At 48.6% G+C, this 8,143-nt stretch overlaps 1 long non-coding RNA gene across 2 annotated transcripts; it reads right to left on the bottom strand.

Annotated features, from left to right (window-relative positions):
• Window positions 1-2,006: 2,006 nt before the first annotated feature.
• Window positions 2,007-5,029, bottom strand: LOC121310462. Of its 2 annotated transcripts, none has more exons than XR_005948801.1 (3): window positions 3,775-5,029; window positions 3,158-3,222; window positions 2,007-2,198 (listed from the first exon to the last, which is right to left on the bottom strand). It is a non-coding gene; the product is annotated as an uncharacterized LOC121310462 (long non-coding RNA). The 2 variants fall into 2 exon arrangements; XR_005948800.1 differs by lacking the exon at window positions 3,775-5,029 and adding an exon at window positions 3,486-3,656.
• Between the last annotated feature and the right edge of the window lie 3,114 nt (window positions 5,030-8,143).

Genomic DNA, 8,143 nt, shown 5'->3' with positions numbered 1-8,143 from the left:
ACACTAGACCCTTCATTCCAGCCCTGTGCTTGTGAATCACACTGCGCTGGCACACTAGGCCCTTCATTCCAGCCCTGTGCTTGTGAATCACACTGCGCTGGCACACTAGGCCCTTCATTCCAGCCCTGTGCTTGTGAATCACACTGCGCTGGCACACTAGCTTTGGACAGCCCATAACCACACTCACTACTGCTGCACGCACCAGAGCTTCATGCAGAACTGCATCCAAGCAGCTCTACTTTCTATGCAGTATGTGTGTCTGTAATGCTGATTTCAATTGGCAGGCAGTGCACGGTATTTTCTCCTGTAAAAAGTGGAGTGCTGTGCACACCTCTTACAATTCACAACCCACAGCATTTTCTCAGTACGAAACTGCATCATTCATACCAGACCGATGGCTTTTTACTGAACGGGTGCACGCTGTCTCGAGTGCTTTCTGAACTGCATGCATTGCAAACTGTATGAAACTAACAAAAATATCAGACAAAGCTTTCAAAACCACGGGTTCCCACCGTCTCTAACATGTGCAAATCAGTAAAACACATTGCTAATCCTCCCTTAGGTAAAGAGCCTGCATGAACATGCTTCATAGAGTTTAATAAGCCAGCAATGTTCCTGTGCAACACCGCTGATCCCTGCAAGACCTGGGTTTAAAAACCTCTCTTGAATTGCACTTTTTATATGTGGCAACAAAGCGTTCTTATTTCAGGCTCAACGTAACAAATCCCTTTTCTATGACAGCTGAATGGAATGGTGCGGGACGCAGCTGACTCTGAGGGACGTTGGACTGGTTTGGTTTCGGGAGCAAAGCCCCCACACCCAATCAGGAGGGCCCCTCTGTGTCTGCTAGTCACGGTTTCAGTCACCAGTTTGGAGTGGACAGAATGAAAACTCCCGTCGCTGGAGGAAAGGAGGAAAGGGTGATTCAAAGCAGAGTGCAGGGAAAGGGGCTGGCTGTGCAGCACGAGGGGGGGGTTAGTAATAAAACAGTGACCATCGGCCACAGAAGCTGCCCCCGGGGGTATTAGCGTAGCAGAAGCTGCCCCCAGGGGTATTAGCGTAGCAGAAGCTGCCCCGGGGGTATTAGCGTAGCAGAAGCTGCCCCGGGGGTATTAGCATAGCAGAAGCTGCCCTGGGGGTACTAGCGTATCAGAAGCTGCCCTGGGGGTACTAGCGTATCAGAAGCTGCCCCGTGTTTGTGAACCATAAAAATATAAAATCTGAATGTAACGTCACATGCAGATTTAAAATCCCTTTACTATCTGAACCTAAACTAGAAACCTCCCAGAAACTAATCTGTCACTCCCGTATACTGTGACACTCTCAAAGGGACCCGCGGAGCGGACACACGCGTGCTCTTTCACTTGTTAAATCTGTCACTCCCGTATACTGTGACACTCTCAAAGGGTTTTTCTATTAAAAGTGTTCATTTGAATGCAAGTTGTGCCTTGCTGTTTAACTGTCCCACACAGCAGTGTTTTCAGCGAGTGGTTTTTTCTTGATTTTGAAAAATGTCATCGATGCAGCGGTAACCGTCGCTAGAGGCGTCTGTGACACTCGATTAAGAGCTCGGGCTGCCGATTGCACCACTGAAAGGTGGAGGATTTAAATCTCTTGTCCAGCTGCGTGCATCTGACATCACAACTCTGCTACACTTCCTTTTGTACAGAGGGAAACGTATAGAACTATTACCAGCAGCTTGCCTACTCTTAAAACTGCATGGAAGAGACTCTTGAAATAATGTGCCACTGTTATATTTTACGCACATTTCTATTCTGTACTGTAAGCAATTCTCTTGTTTGCTCCCCCCACCCTCCAAGCAGTCAGTAAAAGCAAAATCCTATTCCCTGTGGCGACTACTGCAGCGCTGACAGATGATTGGTTAGATTCTAAAAGCCAAGCTTCTACAAGCCCCGCCCCCGCAGAGAAGCGCATACCTTCAGCTTTGACTGAATCTCGCGAGATTTTCTCCTGGCAAGAACCTGCAAATGGCTAGAAACCTGCAGAAGAGAAGAGCGGAGAGGGAAGAAAACAAAAAAAGGAGGAAAGAAAGAAAGAAAAAAAAGAAGAAGCCGTAACCAAAGAGGAAGGCGATGCCCGACAAGACCCCCCTCGAACCCCCAGCCGGCACCTACCTTGATTCCAGCCTGGTACTCCCGGACTTTCTTCCGCGCGAGCACCTGTATGTGACTAGAGACCTGAGGGGAGGGGTGTGAAACAGGGTTACACACACACACACACACACACAACACTACACCGATCTGACGCAGGGTGCAGGCAGGGCTGAAAACACAGGGAGGTTATGAAGTCCACTTTGCAAAAGGGGCTGAATGTCGAAATCATTATGTATGAAAATAAAATTTAAAAACACACCTGTCTCAAAGGTGCAACACTGAGGCTCCACCGTGTCCAGCACATTGCACATTTAAAGAGCTGCTCAAGATCATTGATCAGCAGTCGTGTTTATAACAAACGTGTTACTGTTACAGTCCTATATTGGTCCGGCTGGCTGGACCACAGTTCAGTTTTGCACATCACAGGTTTACAATATACAAATTATAACAAATCACTATTTTTTTTTTTTTTTTTAATTTACTTAGTAAACAGAGCCACACAGAGGGTTGAAAATGCCTCTATTTCGCACATCTGAATTGCTTGCCCGTTTTATCAAAGCTTACACAAATATGATGGCAGTAAAATCTGGGGTTAAGCCCAGGCTGTGAAATGCACAGCCTGTGAAGCGTTAAGAAAAAGGGCTCCTTGAGCTTGACAAGCTGGGCTGACCCCAGGACTCAATGCCATGCTAACAGAACGAAATCTCTTCAGCCGAGGAAGAAGGGAAAGAGGGGAACCGATTGAAGAAGTCTTTAAAAGCATATTAGACCAAGCCAAGACTTCAGGTGTAGCACAGAGAGGAGAACAGGGGAGTAAAGGGAAGCCGAGGAAAAGCAAGCTAGGCTAAACAGAGGTGAGTTCCCCGTTGGTTTTATCGGGCTGTGTTTGAAGTTCAGTGTCTTGGCTCTTTGGAGTTTTATCAACACAACAGGCAGTGGCTTGCTTATATAGATTGAGAGACATGGTGCAATACAGCAAGCACAGAGTATAGCGCCCCCCGGCTGTGAATTGAAAAAGGCCAAGATCTAAGCTTTGTGTTTACCTGTTTTCTTGTGCGGGTTTTCCCTGTCCGTAACTTGATATATCTCGCTATCAACTCATTGCGACCTAGAGGTGGAGAGAGAGAGAGAGAGAGAGAGAGAGAGAGAGAGAGGAGACACCGTGTAAAGACAAGCGACACAGGAGCGGCACACCAGGCACACGTTTCAATACAAGCGGTTGGTAAAAACATGTCAGTGTTCAACAGCAGCAATCCCACGATTCCACAGCTGTCAGCGCTTTCCACGCAGCTTTCACCAACCGTTTATAAAAAAAGTAAACCGCTGAGAATAATTCCAGTATCGCCACTAGGGGGCAGAGTCGCTACACACAACTAATCTGCTAGACCAAGAAGCGGTGGGGCACATTTTCAAAGGGTTCGCTCCAGTCTTTAATTAACTCAACAGCTGCGGTTTGAAAATAGAGCCCTTTGAGTTTAAAGTTCTCCCGATGTATTGGAAAACTTCCAGTATCGCCACTAGGGGGCAGAGTCGCTATCCTCAATACAGACCCAAAGCAAAAACCGATAAATACTATTTGATACAGACCTGTAGTCAAAGACTGTCCTGCAGCAGAACAAGAAAACAAAAAAAAGAACTGAACAGCTTTCTCTTGGAAAACCGACTCCCGAGAGCGCTTCTAAACAACAACAGAGCAGAGGGGCCCTGGGAAAGCAGGCTGTTTGCACTGCAGTCTCAGCTCGGGGAGTCAGGCAGAGGACAAGTGACCACATGCTGTTAGAAAATGTGCTGGCGGTCACTCACTGGGGAGAGAGGCACCGTGCTCCGGCCAGACAGGTGTCCCTCCTGATTACGAAACCCCCAGCGCTGCCGGAATTAGCCCTGGCTGGAGCCCCCCGGACTGGGTGCCAGCAATGGCGGGCAGGGGCTGGCTGAGCAGCAGTGAGAGGGCACTCGGGGACAAAGGAGGAGGGCAGGGGGAGTGCCCAGAAACTTAAACTCCCTACTTTGATACCCTGTAACCTGGAACAAAGGGTAGAGAATGAGGCACCCCTGTCCACGGCAGATGAAAGAACATTTCCACGTGGTTCAACCTTTTGCCTTGAGGACCCCCTGAACCAAAACCCACAGCTGTCTAGTTAAACGCTTGAAAGAAACTCTGTCATGACACTATGGGCTCACCAGCAGGTGGCACCATTGCTGTCTTTCAGAGTAATGAGTCTCCATGCTGGGCTGCTAACCTCTCGGGTGAGTCCTGGGTCAGCCTGTATCAGAAGCTCCAACACTTCCATTGCAGGCTCCCTGAGACCAGAAAGCAAGTGGGGTGCACGTCTTAAACCCCCACCCGATGGCTAACTCTATACAGCATTATCCTCATGAGTCCTGCAGTGCAGCACAAACCTGCGAGTACTTCATCACCACAAGGGACTCCTCAGCACACTGCATACATCTCTCACTCTCTCTCTGGTTTGCAATGTACCTGTACTGCTGTATTTAAAGTGCTTTTTAATGGTTAATACAATTCTACATATAGGCAACTTACAGCGCCTCTGTTGCATGCCTCAGTAAGACTGTTTGAGCAAGACGCTGCTCTGTTACACAGTGAGACATGTGGGGCTCAATGAGAAGTCTGTGGTTGGACCCTTGGCCAGGGAGACACTGTGTCGTATGGAACTCACAGTCTATCTCATGGCCACCTGCTAGGAACGCAGCGGAATCCCCCGGGGTTTGAAGAAATAAACCCTGGCGCTGATTGCTGAGCAGAACTCAACAGCTTTCCAACCACAGACAAAAGAACAGCTGCATTTGCACGGGCTGAGCGCTCACATACAGACCCTCACTCACGAAGCTACCCTAGGGACTACTGCCTCTCCCTGGAGTGTTCAAGACATGAGGGACTGGGAGGCAGTGTGGCACAGTGGTTAGAGATGAGGGACTGGGAGGCAGTGTGGCACAGTGGTTAGAGATGAGGGACTGGGAGGCAGTGTGGCACAGTGGTTAGATGAGGGACTGGGAGGCAGTGAAAGCCTGGCTTTCCCCTCAGACCCTGCAAGGGTTTACAGTGAGAAGCCTCCCCTCTTCTTCCTCCTCCTCCTGCTGCTCCTGCTCCTGGGGCTGGTCACGCCTGCCTCTGTCTCTGCACATTCCTAGCATTCCTCGCAGCCTGTCACGTCTGTGCAAACCAGTCTGATTGGTGTGCTGCTGTCTGCCCCAGCACACGCACACCTCAGTGAGAAAGGACAGGAGAGAAGAGGAGCAGCTGCTGGGGCTGTAACCCTCTCCACACAAAGCCAGGCCTGTGCCGGCCCAGTGCATCTGCTTCTACCCCCCCTGCTGGAACAGAAAACATCCTGGCACAGCCAATCAAGCAACACCTGCTGGAATCCGTTTGAGGGAGAGACTGCCAGCCCCTCCAGCCCCACAGAAACAAACACTGCACTGAAACTGCTGGGAGTGCATCTAGCCTGACTATACTGCTGCAGGCTCTCTGGAATCCACGCGCTGCCAGCCACTGCAGGGGATGCTTCGAACAGAGGCTGGGAGGCAGAGTCACCATATTTGTTGTGATACAGGGTAACATCACTAAACCTGCTGTACTGCAGAAGACATTATCACAATCCCGCGAACCCAAGATACAGCCCACTGACAAGAGCAAAAGGACACACAGTTGGCTGGCTGGAAAGTTAAAAGTTCACAGAGCTTCCTAAATAACTCCAGTCATTTTAGTAAGATCTGAAAGAAAGACGCTGGCGATCAGAAACCAGCCCAGAACCAGTGAAGCTGCATTTCTGCGAGGCGGTTATGAACCGCTGTGCCGTCTCCTTCCCTCCGAGGCGGAGCGGACGATGCCCGAGGGAGCTCAATCACATCACTCTGAACAGCTCCGAGCAGCGCACACCTCCTAATGGTGCTGTTACAGTGTGTGTGTGCTGATCAGCAAGCAGTAGCAAATTAGTCCAAAATAACCCAATGCTTGACAGTGCCTCTAGGCAGTGGGCTTGTCTTGACACTGACTCGTCACTATTTTGTTTCTTTCATGTCAACCCTTTCTAACTCAACAGATCTTCATTTAGAATAGAGCAGCCGTGCCGACGTTACTTCTGCTCCACTACAGCAGTTAACCCACGTCAGCAAGGACAGTTTCACTGACTTTCAGATTGATGCGCGAACAACTGTCTCCTCCTGCTTGGCCACTCTGGTTTCTGGTTTTAGGGATTAACTCTGCTAATCCCTAAAAAAAAAAAAAGAATTATTAAATATTCTGCATTTATTTTTTCAAGTAAAAACAGTTTGTTTTATTCAGCAGCCACCATGAAAATACACCAGTTCACAAACACTGCGGAACGCACACACTGGTCACTCACACACTCAAATAAACACCTGCACTCTAGGCCGGGAGCCTTGGGGCTTGCCTCCGATCCTCTCCCTGCCTGGCAGTAGCTCTAAGAAGCTCAAAGCAGAAATAAATCAGGAGGGACAGCTGAGCTGCAGCTGTTCCCCGCAGGCCTCTCCTCCATGAATAACAGACCTGGGTATTTACCGAGCAGCTGAGAAGCTCACACACACCTCTCTCCTCTCACCCTCCCTCGACACAGCTTTCGAAATAACCTCAGCATTCAACACAAAAACGATTTCATTCACCCACACTTTGTCTTCTAAGCATCTTTTAGTTTATCTGGGGGGCAGGAGGGGGCCTAAAAAAAACACTTTGATATTCACAAAACGATTCTAGATTACTCTTGTCTTCTTTACAACTTTATTTTATTCATCAGGGCTGCACCCAGAGCTCAGTAACAAGCCTAACTGGCAGTATTCCTCCCCTGGTTGGGTCCTGGCATTTTCAAGTCTTTAACAGATGAGACCCCCCCTTTAGCCAAAGAGGAAGAAAAAAATGAAAAAATGAAAGTCGACACCACCAGGTTCAGCGTCTTTCACGGCGCTGGCAAAACACACCCATGAAACCCCAATTCTGCGCGGCTACACACCTACAACTCTGAGATCACCCAGAAACTTTCAAACACCCGATCCTAACTGACACTGTATAGCAAAAAGAAAGCCAGGCTTTGCGTTTGGGGTTCTGTAATCCGCACCGAATTCCAACAATTTTTTTCTGTGCGTTTTCAGGGGCACTCGTCGTGTTCGTATTCTAGATGAATCTTCGCTTGAGGGTTAACTGTTTGGAGTATGTTCTGTACCAGTGGTACACCGCTGAGGTATCACAGAAATGCAAAACACAAAAGAGCACATGGCCTTGAACACAAGCTGCATCTGTGGGATTCAAATCCTTCTGCTGTGCATTTTAATAGCAAGGTCTAGCGGATTAAGAGGAGACTACCTTGCTGGCTCATTAAAACCACTGCCGTGTATTTCAGTAGGAGGCTACTAAGATATTTAGAAAGCAAGGGGTCTGAGTGGGGGTGAAGAGCCCCATTCCTGGTTGTACATCCATCTACAAACGTACAGCACTCGCTCATTACCAGACCACAGCGTCTCCAGATAGCGCGTTTATTTTACTGCTCTGGACTCCGACACCCAGGTGAGGTCTTGGCGTGGTTTACTGATCCACTTATTCATTTACTACCTTTAAAAACTAACATTGAAATGAGATCCGCAAAATAAAATGAAGACCCGCCACAGTTTAGATGATTCCAATAGACCCCAGCACTGTTACAAGCTCACTCTCGCTGACAGACTTGGGATTGATGCATCACTGGGGAATGCCCATGTTGCTACAATATGCGAAAATTACAAAAGCAGCCACACAACCAAAACATCCTCTGCATTTATAAAAGTAATGCTTGTGTGTGTGTGTGTGTCCTTGTTTTTCTATCCATTTAGGGATAAAAGTGAAGCACAATTAGCTTCCAGGTTGTTGCTGTTGGCAGTCAATGTAACACCCCCTGAACCATCGATACACTGCAATACAAGTGTGTGCGTGTGTGTGTGTGTGTGTGTGCGTGTGTGCATGTGTGCGCGCAAGCCTGTGTGTGAGAGTCACTGGGGGGGAGTGTGTGTGTGTGTGTGTGTGT

The sequence above is a fragment of the Polyodon spathula genome, unplaced genomic scaffold, assembly GCF_017654505.1.
Source record: "Polyodon spathula isolate WHYD16114869_AA unplaced genomic scaffold, ASM1765450v1 scaffolds_2236, whole genome shotgun sequence".
NCBI lineage: Eukaryota > Metazoa > Chordata > Actinopteri > Acipenseriformes > Polyodontidae > Polyodon > Polyodon spathula.
This window is presented reverse-complemented; position numbering and strand designations above follow the sequence as displayed.